The sequence below is a fragment of the Mesoplodon densirostris genome, chromosome 15 (assembly GCF_025265405.1).
Source record: "Mesoplodon densirostris isolate mMesDen1 chromosome 15, mMesDen1 primary haplotype, whole genome shotgun sequence".
NCBI lineage: Eukaryota > Metazoa > Chordata > Mammalia > Artiodactyla > Ziphiidae > Mesoplodon > Mesoplodon densirostris.
In genome coordinates this window covers 15,750,622-15,764,353 of record NC_082675.1, presented here as the reverse complement: position 1 = coordinate 15,764,353, position 13,732 = coordinate 15,750,622, and the positions used below count along the sequence as shown (strand labels likewise).

Genomic DNA, 13,732 nt, shown 5'->3' with positions numbered 1-13,732 from the left:
ATGAGCTATCTTTATACCTTGGCACATATATGGGTTTGAATTTAGAATCTTGGATTCCTGAGAGTCATGGGCCAGAATGTGATGACTCAGGAAGAGCTCATGGCCCACTCTCCCTTCTCTCCTAAACTTTGGCTCTTTCCCATACCCCAAGGGGCCTCAGGTAGATCCCCAGTCCATGCATCCAAGCTCTGTTTTCTACCCCCAACAAACAGCTTTCCCTTGGCCCAGGCAGGTGATGTCAGTGGAAGCAATGGCCTTCTTGGTCCACCTTTCGTGTCCTCACTCTTGACCAGCCAGGGTCCCATCAGGAAACAGCTGGCAGACCCTCATCAGTATAAGGGTTTAATAAAGGGACTATTTATAAAGGTTCGGGCAGGCTGTAGGAAGCCAGGATGGATGGCGCAGAACGTCAGGGCTAGTACAGTAGAGCTGTAACCACTCCTGCATCCAAAAGACTGGGGAGGGAGTGGTTCTGGAATCTGGGATGGAGAGGACCACATGGGCAGGAGTTGTGGCCTTCAGAGGAGGGTTACAGTCAGTCCTAGTGACCCCACAGGGAGAGAGCCAGTAAAATAAATAATACAATCACATGTTCTTTCTGCCTTCTGATCTCCTGTTGGCACCTGCCACTGGCCATACAATCACATGTTCTTTCTGCCTTCTGATCTCCTGTTGGCACCTGCCACTGGCCACAACCAACTGAAATCCAGAGGGCACGGGAGCCCATTGGTGCCACCCACAGTCTCAGCCTCTGGAGTGTGACACACGTGAGTACAAACAATAACCTAGGCATGATGGTGGATGTTGATGGCTTCCTGCTGTTAGTGCTGGGAAACAATGGGGGGCGGTGGGATGCGGGGCAAAGAGGAGTGTGCAGACCTCTTTTGAAGATGGGAGCTGCAACCCAGCTCTGGCCAATTATCACCCTCAGGGGTGTGGGCTAGTATTGCCAGGTGCTCTGAGTTTTGACAGCAGCAGTTAATCCAGATTTTGAAAATATGACATTTAAAGACTTAAATGCGGGCTTCCCTGGTGGCGCAGTGGTTGAGAGTCCGCCTGCTGATGCAGGGGACACGGGTTCGTGCCCCGATCCCGGAAGATCCCACATGCCGCGGAGCGGCTGGGCCCGCGAGCCATGGCCGCGGAGCCTGTGTGTCCGGAGCCTGTGCTCCGCAACGGGAGAGGCCACAGCAGTGAGAGGCCCGCGTACAGCAAAAAAAAAAAAAAAAAAAAAAGATTTTAATGCATTGGCAACTAATTAAAAAAAAGATTTTAAAGCACAGTGCAGGAGATATGGGGATATATGTAAATGTATAGCTGATTCACTTTGTTATAAAGCAGAAATTAACACACCATTGTAAAGCAATTATACTCTAATAAAGATGTTTAAAAAAATAAATACAGCACAGTGCAGGCCAATAAATCCCATTCACAAACCAGATTTGGCCTGAAGCTGCTCTAAACAGAAACTAATTTGAGGCTTTTGTCTCCAGTCCAAATCCCCAGGAGGGAGAGACTCTATCTGACCTATTTTGGTTCAGTTGTCCCTTGCTTGGTCCAATCAACCACGGCTGGGGAGGGGTCATGTCCCCACTGCCCACTCAGCTAGGGACAGAAGAGTCTGTCTGAGAGCTGGGCAAGTTCCCTTTAGGGCAGTAATGATTTGTGGATCTACTGCAAGGATTTACTCCTGAATGATCAGGAGGTACGTATTTGTTTCTTTTTGTAGCTGTAACAAATGATGAGAAACTTAGTGGCTTAAAAAAACACAGATTTATTATTTCACAGTGTTGGAGACCAAAAGTCCAAAATGGGCTACAATCAAAGTGTCAGCAAGGCTGTGTTCCTTTCTGGAGCTCTAGGGGAGAATCCATTTCCTTGCCTTTTCCAGCTTTTTGGAGGACAGCTGCATTCCCTGGCTCATGGCTCCTTCCTCTGGCTTCAAAGCCAGTGGTGGCTGGTTGAGTCTTTCTCATGTCACATCACTGACACTGACTCTCCTGCCCTCTTCTTCCACATGTAAAGGACCCTTGTGATTACATTGGGTGCCTCCAGATAATCGAGGAGAATCTCTTTATTTTAAGGTCAGCTGGCTTGCAAACTTAATTCCGTCTGTAACTTTAATTCCCTTGTCATGTGAAGTAACATATTCACAGGTTCCAGGGGTTAGGATGTGGACATTTTAGGGGGTCTATTTTTCTGCATATCACAAGGTGGTATCTGCACTTTGCTGGTCATCTGTAAAATGGGGATAATTTTGCCTCCTTCGTGGGTTGTGAAAGGGTTCAGATGAGAGAACACCTAGCTCATTCCTTGGAACATAGTAGGCACCCATGTTGGTCCCTTTCCCTTCCCCTTCTTGAGCTATTAGCTTTAATCTGGATAAGCCTGAGTGTCTTCATCTGTTACATGGCAAAGATATACCAGTCCCACCTACCTCGAAGGGTTGTTCCCTCATTCATTCATTCACCCACTCATTCAGTATTTATTGAGGGCCTACTATGTGCCAGTCACTGTGATAGGTGCTGGGACAGAGCAACAAATAAGGCAGACATGAGGTTTATTTGCAGGTGGAGGAGAAAATATTAAATAAGGAAATAGATAATCATAATTTCATATAGTAATAGGAGAAAGAAGACAAATAAAATAGGATAAAGGAACAAAAAATAAAGGAGACAGTGGTGGGGGCAGCAGGATGCTATTTTTAAATACAGAGATCAGAAAAAAACATGTCTGAGCGACGTGTGAAATGACAGAATGTTTGTTGATTGACTTAATGACATTATGCTGATTTCCAGCTTGATTGTGGCAGAAGTGGATAAGCTGGGTTTTTTTCTTTTTAAATTTATTTATTTATTTTTGGCTGCTTTGGGTCTTCGTTGCTGCGCTCAGGCTTTCTCTAGTTGCGGAGAGTGGGGGCTTCTCTTTGTTGTGGTGCGCGGGCTTCTCATTGTGGTGGCTTCTCTTGTTGCAGAGCACGGACTCTAGGCACGCGGGCTCCAGTAGCTGTAGCTCGTGGTCTCTAGAGCGCAGGCTCAGTAGTTGTGGCGCACGGGCTTAGTTGCTCCACAGCATGTGGGATCTTCCCAGACCAGGGCTCAAACCCGTGTCCCCTGCATTGGCAGGCGGATTCTTAACCACTGAACCACCAGGGAAGCCAGATAAACTGATTGTTGGTAATCTGTGCGAATTACATAAGATTTCTTCCACAAACATTTTAAGGTTTTCTGGCTTCCTTTTTTTTTTTTTTTTTTTGCGGTATGCGGGCCTCTCACTGTTGTGGCCTCTCCCGTTGCGGAGCACAGGCTCAGGATGCGCAGGCCCAGCGGCCATGGCTCACGGGCCCAGCCGCTCCGCGGCATATGGGATCCTCCCAGACCGGGGCACGAACCCGTATCCCCTGCATCGGCAGGCGGACTCTTAACCACTGCGCCACCAGGGAGGCCCTGGCTTCCTTTTATTGTGCTGAATTTTACCATTCTTTAAAGAAGTGACCCAAAGGGCAGATTCATCCATTCTCTTAGAATGGCATGGACATTTTTCTGAATTAGCTCATGTTCCTCCTGGAGGGCTCTTAAAGCAGCAGAAAGAGAGACCCTGACAGCCCCGTCCATGCTCTGTCTGTGACCTGCCCTCCATGCTCAGCTGCTGGGAGCCTCGACAGTCTCATTAATGTTGGAAAAGCACTTTGGGTTCCCAGCTGAAAGATACCAAGAAAGGCAGGGCTTAATTATTTTGTTTTCCCCACATCTTCAGTGTGCAGAAAGGCCATCAGAGGCAGCCAGAAACTTCTCCATCGAGAATAAGAGGCTGCAGTTAATGGAGGGAGGAGAGGAGACTGGCAGAGGCAGAGAGAGAGGTGGAGCCCAGAAAAAGTATTTCCTGGCCTCTCGCTGAGGACGGATGGGTCATGTGCTGGTCAGTCCCCTCCCTCCTATGCCTGTGACCCATCACGTTTCTAGGCTGCCGGTGACATCAGCTCCTTAGGGTCCATTCTGGTCAGACCCATTTCCCTTTTCCATATCAGAACATGGCTCTGTGACCCCATCCCCCCACCCCAGGGGTCTCTAAGTCTTTCTGGGGAGGTCAGTGTAGCCACGAGGAGATGGACACTGGCTGGAGTAGATGAAAATAATAGCTTTGAGTTACTGTGCACCAGCTCCCTCACTGACTTCTCACCACAGCCCCCCATGGGAATGATTATCCCCATTTTACAGATGCGGAAACTGAGGCTCAGAGAGGATAAGTGATATGCCTAAGAGAGTGGATGAGCTGGGATTTGAACTCAGCTCTATCTGGATTCAGCATAATCTGTTGGCTCTACTTTCAAAATAAATACCTCCCCACTTTTTCCCAACCCCACTGCTATCACCTGGTCCAGCCACTATCACATCTCAGTAGCCTCTGCCCTGGTCTCCCTGATTATGTCCTCCCCACCACCTTCTACCCTCCAGTCTGTTCTCATCCCAGCAGCCCCAGGGACACTAAGTCCTCCTCTGGTCAAAACTCTTCTATGGCTCCCATCTTACCACAGTAAAAACCCAAAGCCTCACCCTGGCTGACAAGCCCCCTACGTTCCTTCTTTGTCCTCATTTCCTGCTCTTTATCCCTTTGTTCATTGTACTTCAATCACACAGGCCCTCTTGCTCTTCCATAATCATACCAGGCACACTCCTACCTCAGGGCCTTTGCACAGGCTGTTCCCTCTGTCTAGAATACTCTTTCTCAAATAACCACCTAGGCTTGTTTCAAGTCTGTGCTCAAAAGTCACCTCACTGACCTTTCTCTGACAACCCTTTTAAAAATTGCAATTTTTTCCCCACTACCCCTGATTTCTCCCTCTTTCCTTATTTTTCTTCCTGGCAGTTCTCATTATCTAACACACTCTATCTCTTACTTATTTTTTTCTGTTGTTCACCCTTCCCCTCTAAAACGTCAGCTCCATGAAAGCAAGGTGTTTTGTCTGTCATGCTCTCTGCTGCGTCCCCAGCATCAAGAACAGTGTCTGTCACACAGTAGGTGCTCAATAAATATTTGTCGAATGAACGACTCCAAAGCTATCATTCTGTCCACCACACATACTGCTTCCCTAGGCTGGCTTCCTGTCTGTAAGAATTCCACATCCTTGCCAATACTTGCTATAGTCAGACATTTCAGTTTTCTCCAATGCTTGGGTATAAAATACTATCTCACTGTGGTTTTCCCGTGCATTTCTTGATATGTCTGGGAACTCAGGTGTCAACATGACTGAGGAACAGTGGAGCTGTGTCCCCCACCTCTGTCAAGTCCAGACCTCCAGAGTAGACCATCTCTCGGGATTTCTTTCTTTCTTTTTTTTTTTTTTTTAAGAAAGAAATGGAAAATTTTATTTAAGCCAAATTAGAGGATCATAACCTGGGAAGAGCATCTCAGAAAGCTCTAAGAACTGTTCCCGGGATTTCTTGATAAAATGGGAAATGGGTCTTTGTTTTGGGTTATAATAAGACAAGTGACTTATGTAAAACAAAAGTCAGCATCTGCTCTGCACACTGGCTTTAATATTTAGGGATAATTTAAACCCAAGGAAAAGGCAGAGTTATTAATAACAGTTGAGGGGAAGTGTGAAGAGAGAGTATGTAAATCTTTAATTGAAAAAGCTACTGTAGTTAGCATCTAAAATAAGACCCTGCTTAGCATGCCGTTCTGCTCATTTGCAAATTAAGAGATGTATTGTTTTAAAAATAATTAACTCTAATTTTGCATGTTTGGGAGATGGCTCTCCACTGGCTTAAAAATCTTTATTTATTTGCAATGTTCTGAATATAGTTTAATCTCCAGCGCTAAGCTAAGCATTTGCTGCTTTATGTACTCTCAAATGCTCACCGAGGCAAAGCTGGTATCGCTAGAGGAATGATGTCTGGGGGCCTTGGAAGTTATATTTTGGGGCAGAGCACGGATCTTAGCAACCGTTGAGTCCCGTTTTCCTCATTTTACATGTAAGGAAATGGAGGCTCAGAGAGGTGAAGGAACTTGTCAAAGGCCACACAGCAAATCAGTGGCAGAAATGGGATTAGAATGCAATCCCCTTCCAGCCTCAGCAGTTGTATTTTCCACTAAGATTGTGTGTTCCACACTTCAGTCACATTTTTAACATATCCATGTACCCTCTGTACTATTTTCACTTAATGTTTTTCCCTTTAAATCAACTCACTTTTAAAAATGTAAAGGTGTTTATTTAAAAGGAAATCACTGAACAAGTGTAAATGGAAAATCTTATTACTCAAAAAAATAGAAAATAAATGACAATTAAAACAAGACAAGCAAAATCATGTTATAAAGCTCTTAGTAAGGCAACTGTGATTGATAGGACAGCAACTCATGTAAAACAAAAGTGAGCATCTGCTCTGCCCATCAGGTTTAGTATTTAGGGATATTTGGGGCTACTCAGAACTCTGGGCTGAGACCTCCCTCTCTCTTTGTTAAAAAGAGGCAATAACAAGTGTGGGAGTGGCGTACAGAACCTGTGGTACCAACCCGAGACTTTCTCCTTGTCATGCTCAGGATTGGAAGGGAATGGAAAAGGGATGAATTTCTGCCAAGGTGATTATGTACCATGTAAAATCACCTCAAGCACCACCACAGTTCTCACTTTAGATAAATGTGGACTGTGAGAGCTTCTATCTCTTTCCTTCTTTCTCTCCCCACTTTGCAGTGAGACGAAGCCCAGTAGCAGACGTTCTTAAGAGGTACAGGAAGTGCACTCAGCCATTAGCTTGCCACGGTTACCGCGAGACCATGAGCATTACCGCGAGACCATGAGCATTACCGCGAGATCATGAGCATTACCGCGAGACCGCTGGCACGAGAGCCGCCCAGCAGAGGTTGGAGGTCTCCCTCCGCCGACGCTCGGCCTGGCTGGTGGTGGTCCTCGCGGGGTAGAGTGCGGTAAGAGGCAGAAGGCGGCCTCCTCCCCGGGGCCCTCCAGGCTCTCCGGCCTCAGGGCTGGCGGGTGAGCTGGGGGCCCCTGGAAAGGCTGAGGGCTGTGTCCAGCAGAGCTGCAGAGCCCTCGCCACGGCCGCCCTTTGGCTGGGCTCAGGCCTTGAGGCAGCAGTGGACCTCTCTCGCATCCCCGCCTCTGTAGCTTAATAGCGGCGGCAGCGGTCTCCGTGGGACGCAGCCTGTGGAGTCCTCAGGAACCGGAGTATTCGGACACTGCCATTAAGGTAACAGCTTCAACCAGCTTCAGTCTCTCTTCAAATTTCACAAACTGGTCCAGCTTAGATCAGTTGTCTACCCCTAGGAGGTGGCCAGAGGTCAGGGTTAAGTTGCCAGGACATTGCACATCATTACTTCAGGTCCACCTCTGTGGTTGTGTGCAGGAAGGGGAACCCCTTGCAGGGCCGGAGAGTGGGCTCTTGTCTCACACTCGGAAATGAATTGTCTGAGGAGACACGTGTGCTGACAAAGCAAGAGACTTTATTGGGAACAGGCGCCCAGGCACAGAGCACAGGGTCAGGGAACCCAGGAGAACTGCTCTGCCACGTGGCTCTCAGTCTCGGGTTTAATGGTGATGGGGTTAGTTTCCGGGTCGTCTCTGGCCAATCATTCTGACTCAGGGTCCTTCCTGGTGGTGCGCACATCCCTCAGCCAGGATGGATTCCAGCGAGAAGGATTCTGGGGGGTTGGTAGGACATATGAACTGGCGTCTCCTCCCTCCTTTTGACCTTTCCCGAATTATTCTACTTGGTGGTAGCTTGTTGGTTCCATGTTCCTCACCGGGACCTCCTGTTGTAAGATAACTCATGCAAATGGTTACTATCAGGCCTGGCCAGGGTGGGCAGTTTTGGTCAATGGTTCCTCTAACAGTTCGGGCTATTCTCAGAGAAGGGCTATTGGAGTGAGCTGGGAAATAACCCAGCTGGTATTTGCTACAGGTATTCCTATTGATCCTATACAAATGATTCTATTCAGTTTAAATGAAAAGCCTGAGGGCCAGCTGGGTCCTGGGCACCTGGCTCCCTCAGTGATAACAGCTGGGCAGGATCTGGGGACCTGCCCCTGAGGGCACCACCAGCTGAGATCTGTCTCTTCAGCTGGGCCTGGGCACAGGCAGGAGGACTGAGACTGGGTGCTGGACTAATGCTCCCGGGCAGGATAACTGGCTGGTGCAGGGACCCCCTCCTCTTAGCCAGGCCCTGGACCTCAGAGGGCGAAAGCTGAGCCTCGGGACCTTGCCCTCTCTTGTCAGAACAGAGAATAACTTTTGTTTTGGTGGAGGTTTACAGGAAGATCGTGACCTGACTGTGCCCTGACCTCAAGAACAAAGGGTCTTATGACTGATTCACTTTGATATAAAGCAGAAACTAATTGAAAAAAAAATAAAAAAATAAAAAAAAAAGAACAAAGGGTCTGACACCAAGAAGTTTGTAACAACTAACCACGCCCCTCCCTCACCTTTCCTATGAAAGGGCTTTGCTGAAAGCTTTCAGGGCGTTCGGGATTTTTAAGGCATGAGCCACCCATCTCCTTGCATGGCCCTGAAATAAACGTTTCTCTGCTCCAAACTCCAACGTTTTGGTATTGTTTGGCCTCACTGTTTGTCGGGCACACAAACTTGTGTTCGGTAACAGTAGATGAGGTATAAGGGGAAGCGTCATGTAGAAGCTTTCTGGAACCTTCTTAAAAAGACAACCATTTGGACCCTTTGCTTTTATTTCTTCATCTTTTCCTTTTCCCGTTGGTTGGAATTTGGTTGTGATCGCTGGAATTAGGCAGCCATAATGGACAATGAAGTGACCATGAGAGTGGAGTCTAGTGGAGCAACAAGGTGAGCCTGGCCTCTTGAACCTCTGGATTTAGTGCTTGATTAATTGATTGATTTGTAAAAGAGAAATGAGCTCCCATCTTGTTAAAGTTCCTGTTACGTTGGGTCTTTGCTGTTCATAGTCAAAGTTCATTCTAATACAAAAGGAGAACGAGCGAACTCTGGATTACTAACTAGACGACCTGGATTCTAGTCCCATTTCTCCAATTCGTATTCCATGCAAATTTGGGGGTGAAAAAATAGGCTCTACTTTACAATCCTCAGCATTCATTTTAAGCTTCCAATGGGCTTCACCCCTTGGGAACTCTCAGTTCTGCTCAGAAGTGCCGGGTATTTCTATTCTGAGGCAGTCATGTGGGCAGGGTACCCAGGGAAGGAGCAGGGTGGGGACTGGTTCCTGCCTGAGTCTATCTTAGATGTCACCCTGTTGAGTAGGCGATCGAGGTAAAATTGGGACCCGGGGGTGTGAGAGCATTCTGTGTTAGAGGGATAGCAGTCCTTGATAGCTGCTAAAAGGCGTCACACAGGGAGCACGTCTGTCCTTGAACTGCCTTATCTTTTTCCTTCTGAACCACACCAAGCATGTATCCATAAATGCACAAACAGCCCATTCCTCTCTTCCCCTTATGACATCCTCAGCAGCTGCACAGTTGTTATGTATTTTAAATAAAGCATTTAAAACCTCTCAGAAGTTAGCAACAATCACCATGGATACTCATCACTGAAATCCTTTGTTACCATGGCAACATTCCACCCTTTAACCCCACCCCCCACCTCACCCCCATCTTGCCTGTTTACCCTGAAACTGACACATTGGTTATGGTGAATGATAGGAAAAAAATTGAGAGGAACTTCACTTCCAAGGTCATAGAAGCATGAAATATCTTGCCAGAAAATAGGTATTTTTCCATTATTGTAATAAGTATGTTTCATTCTCCTATTTCATCATGGATAAATGACTACTATTGTGCAGGGGAGAGGAAGATCAGTGATGAATTAAAGCTGAAACGATCCCTTTGTCATATCCTGTAGGTGATTTTTAATAGCTGTTCTTGGTATATTGAAAACGTGGTCAGTAGCCATCCTGGAGTATTAAACCATTGATACCATTTGACCCACTTCTTGCAGTTTTCAAAAACACTCCAAGACAACCCTTTAGAAGGAACAAACAATCTTTCCAAAGCTCTCACAGCAGCCTTTATGGAACGGTAAGAAAGGAGAAACAACCCCATGCCTGATGTTCGGGGAGTGGTTCCGCTAAGCAATCAGAGAGTGAAGCAGTGTGATCTTTTGTAGCATTTATGAATGACACATAGGCTGTGGCTGTATATACACTTGCTGGTTCTGAGAAATAATGTTGAGCAAATGGAGCAAAATACAGTCGATCCCATGATTATAGGCAAGTGCTCTGAGAATGTTTGTATGCTCCCTAAACAACACTGGGGAGAATTTGGAGATTCTGAACTCCCTTTGTGTCAGCGACCTTTTTAAGAAACTGAGTATGCCTTGGGCCATCTCCCCAGAAAAATCCCCAAACACACAACATTTTACATGTAATTCTAGGAGACTCATTGGTCCCTTGATGTCCATCAAGGGTCACCCCCCCCACACACAAAGGTCCGTCACCTCCTGGTTTAGAGCATCATGTTCATTTAGTTCAATCCTGGCCATTAAGTTATTTAATTCCATTAAAAAGCCAAAACCCAAACTAAAACATGTTCGGAGATTTCGGATATACTACTTATTGCTCTCTGTTCCCCCCACTAGAATGTAAGATCCATGAAGGCAAGGGTTTTTCAAGGTCCTGTTTACTGTCTGTATCTCCAGTACCCAGGACAGTGTCTGTTCTGGGAATACTACTCAGTATTTCTTGAAATTATTTAACAGTATGTCCAAATGCAAAGTATTATTATTAGAATCATGACTTTGTATGGGAAGCATCCATGTTATTGCATGTTGTTGTAAACTATTCATTTACATTGCTGTACAGTGTATGATATTCCATTGTGTAAATATACCACAGTTTGTTCAGTCATACTACTATTGGTGGGCATTTGGGTTGTTTCCAGTTTCTTTGTTTTGATTCTTTGTTTGAATAGCACAACCTTGAACACTCTAGCACATATCTTTTAGTGAACAAATGAATGCGTTTCTCTTTGGAATATGCCTAGGAATGGAATTGCTAGATTACAGTGTATATGTATGTTTAGTCCTAATAGATATTGCCAACCAGTACCAGTTTGCACTCCTGTTCAGGTAACTGCATGTCTCTCCATCTCTAAGTCTATTGCATCATTCCATGGCCCCGTATTCCCTGTAAAGCAGCTTGTGGACATAGTCACTGCTTTTTCTGATCCCCTCAGTGCAGTTTCTTTCTTTGTTTTGAACAGTTTCATTTCCGCCCATATGATTTAGCTCTTGAGAAAGCTCTTCTTTCTCTCCCAGTTCCTTTGAAATCGATGCTAATGTTTGTTGAATACGTGAGTGACTGATTCAAATCTTCTGGAACAAATTCCAAATGTTTGCTCTCCCATGTTTATTTTTGGACCATGTGTTAAGAAGAAAACTCTGAGCCATTTGAAAATACTGAATTAAAAGCACATTGCCAGCTGAAAATGACCGCATCGCTCTAACACTCAGATTATGCCATAATTGCTGCCAATCAGGAAAAAGATCTGCCCCTGGTATAGTAGGACCAAAGGTGATTTCTGGAATCTGCTTCCAGAACTGGGTTGGGATGTTACATGGAATGCCAGTAACCTGCCAAGGTGAGCTGTGAGGTTTGTTTCTATTATCTGTTATTTCCCAGAGTTTAAATGTTTCACTCATTGTGGGCCCCAGCAGGCTTTGATCTTGTCTTCAGAGAACATGGGAGTGGGGGGAAAAACACAGAACCATACCAAGTGCCTAGCATAGGCAAGGCCCCAGGTTAGGGGCAGTCTCCTTAATTTAACCCAATTCCACAATAATACCAACATCCTCTTCTCCAGTTCCCTCTCAGAGAATAGCATCTTCATTCACCTAGTTGACAAAGCCAGAAACTTAGGAGCTATCCTTGATGGCCCTCTCTCTCTCATCCCCATATCCAGTCCATCACCAAACCCTGCAGTTCCTACTTCTGAATATATCTCAAACCTTCCCACTCTCTCCACCCCCACTGCCACCATCCTGGTCCAAACTACGGCCATCTCCTGCTGGAACCACTGCCAGCAGGATCCGAGCTGCACTTGTGCTTCCACTCCTGTTGCCTACAGCCTGTTCTCCTCCCAAAGACCAGAGTGAGCTTTGAAACTCACTCTGCTTAAAATCCTTCAGTGAGTCCCTGTAGCAGATGTCGTGGGCGCCCTGCTCATATCTGCTTGGCACACTCCATTTTGGGGCACGCAGACCTGAGAGCTTCCAACAGCTGCACCTAAGATTTGTAGGCGAGGGCTTTATCTGGCTGTTTACAGGGCAGGCTAGAAGTGCCAGGAGTTAGCACCCCTCCCTTCTCCTGGAGCACGTATCAACCCAGGACTGGTGATAGCTGGGGGATAACAATAAGATCCCAGATCCCTTGCTCCTTGGTTGAGGATACATTGAGTGGGGATTTGAGCTCTGTTGCCCCAGTGGCAATCTGCTCAGTGATGCACTTTTATTTGCTTCCTTCCATTGCCTTCCCCTCTCCTCTACCAGTGCTTCCTGAGGCCACCTCCCCAAATAATTTATTTGCACTCACATTTTTGTGTCAGGGTCAGCTGTTGGAGGAGGTCATTGAGAGGACGTGACCACCGGTTGGTGGCTCCAGGCAATCGGAGGCTCCTCATCCCCTTCCCCGACCTTGCAGTGTACATTCTGCCCACTGTTCCTGCAGTGAGAGCCATTCTCAAGGACAGCCCAGCCTTGAGAGAGTAGGTGTGGTTGAGACCGTCTGGACAGTATATATAACTGAGCCCAATTGTGGCCTCTATATAAACGTTTCAGGCGGGTGTGGAGATCTCCCCCAAGAAAAGCCTCGGAAGTAAGTTCCTTTGCTTGTTAAAACTGCCACCTACCAGCCTGAATGCTGTGTCCTCCCAAAATTCGTATGTTGAAATCCTAATCCAAGATGTGACGGTATTTGGAGGTGGGGCCTTTGGGAGGTGATTAGGTTAGTGGGGCCCTCGTGGCAGGATTAGTGTCCTTATAAGGAGAGGGAGAGACAAGAGGTCTCTCTCTGTGCACACACCCAGGAAAGGCGACGGGAGGACAGAAGCAGGGAGAGGGTCTTCATCAAGAACTCCACCATGCTGGCACCCTGAACTCAGACTTCGAACCTCCAGCACTGTGAGAAATAAGCGTTTGTTGTTTAAGCAGCCTAGTCTATGGTATTCTGTTAGAGCGGGAATTCAAAAGGCATGGATTTGTCCTCCAAGGAACTCACAGTCCTGTTCACCTCCAAGGACTAAGAGAAGGGCTGTAAAAAGACCTGCAAACACCCAGTTGTTCACTAACTTACGACTGGATCAAGAGAAAGTGTTATGTATCCATACAATGGAATATTATTCAGTCATAACAAGGAATGAAATATTGATTTGTGCTACAACATGGATGCATCTTGAAAACATGATGCTAAATGAAAGAAGTCAGTCATGAAAGACCACATATTGTATGATCCCATTTATATGAGATGTCCAGAATAGGCAAATCCATCAAGACAGAAAGTAGATGAGTGGTTGCCAGGGGCTAGGAGGAGAAAAAGGAATGGAGAGTGACTGCGTCCTGGGTAGAGGTTTCCCTTTGGGGTGATGCAGGGCTTTGGAACTAGATAGTGGAGGTGGTTGCACAACATTGTGAACGTCATTGACTTGAATCCTTTAAAATGGTTAATTTTATGCTAGATGAATTTTATTTAAAAAAAGAAAAGGCCTGTGAAGAGAAGAGTGATCCCTCATGGGGATTATTCCAGCT

At 46.4% G+C, this 13,732-nt stretch overlaps 1 protein-coding gene across 4 annotated transcripts in view; it reads left to right on the top strand.

Moving 5' to 3' along the window:
* The first annotated feature begins 6,834 nt into the window (after positions 1-6,834).
* Positions 6,835-13,732, top strand: part of RPH3A (rabphilin 3A) — a 276,562-nt gene continuing 269,664 nt past the window's right edge. For all 4 annotated transcript variants that reach the window (XM_060119651.1, XM_060119652.1, XM_060119649.1 and 1 more), the window contains exon 1: positions 6,835-7,202. The gene's annotated coding sequence lies outside the window, so the exon portion shown is untranslated. The remainder of the gene's footprint in view (positions 7,203-13,732) is intronic.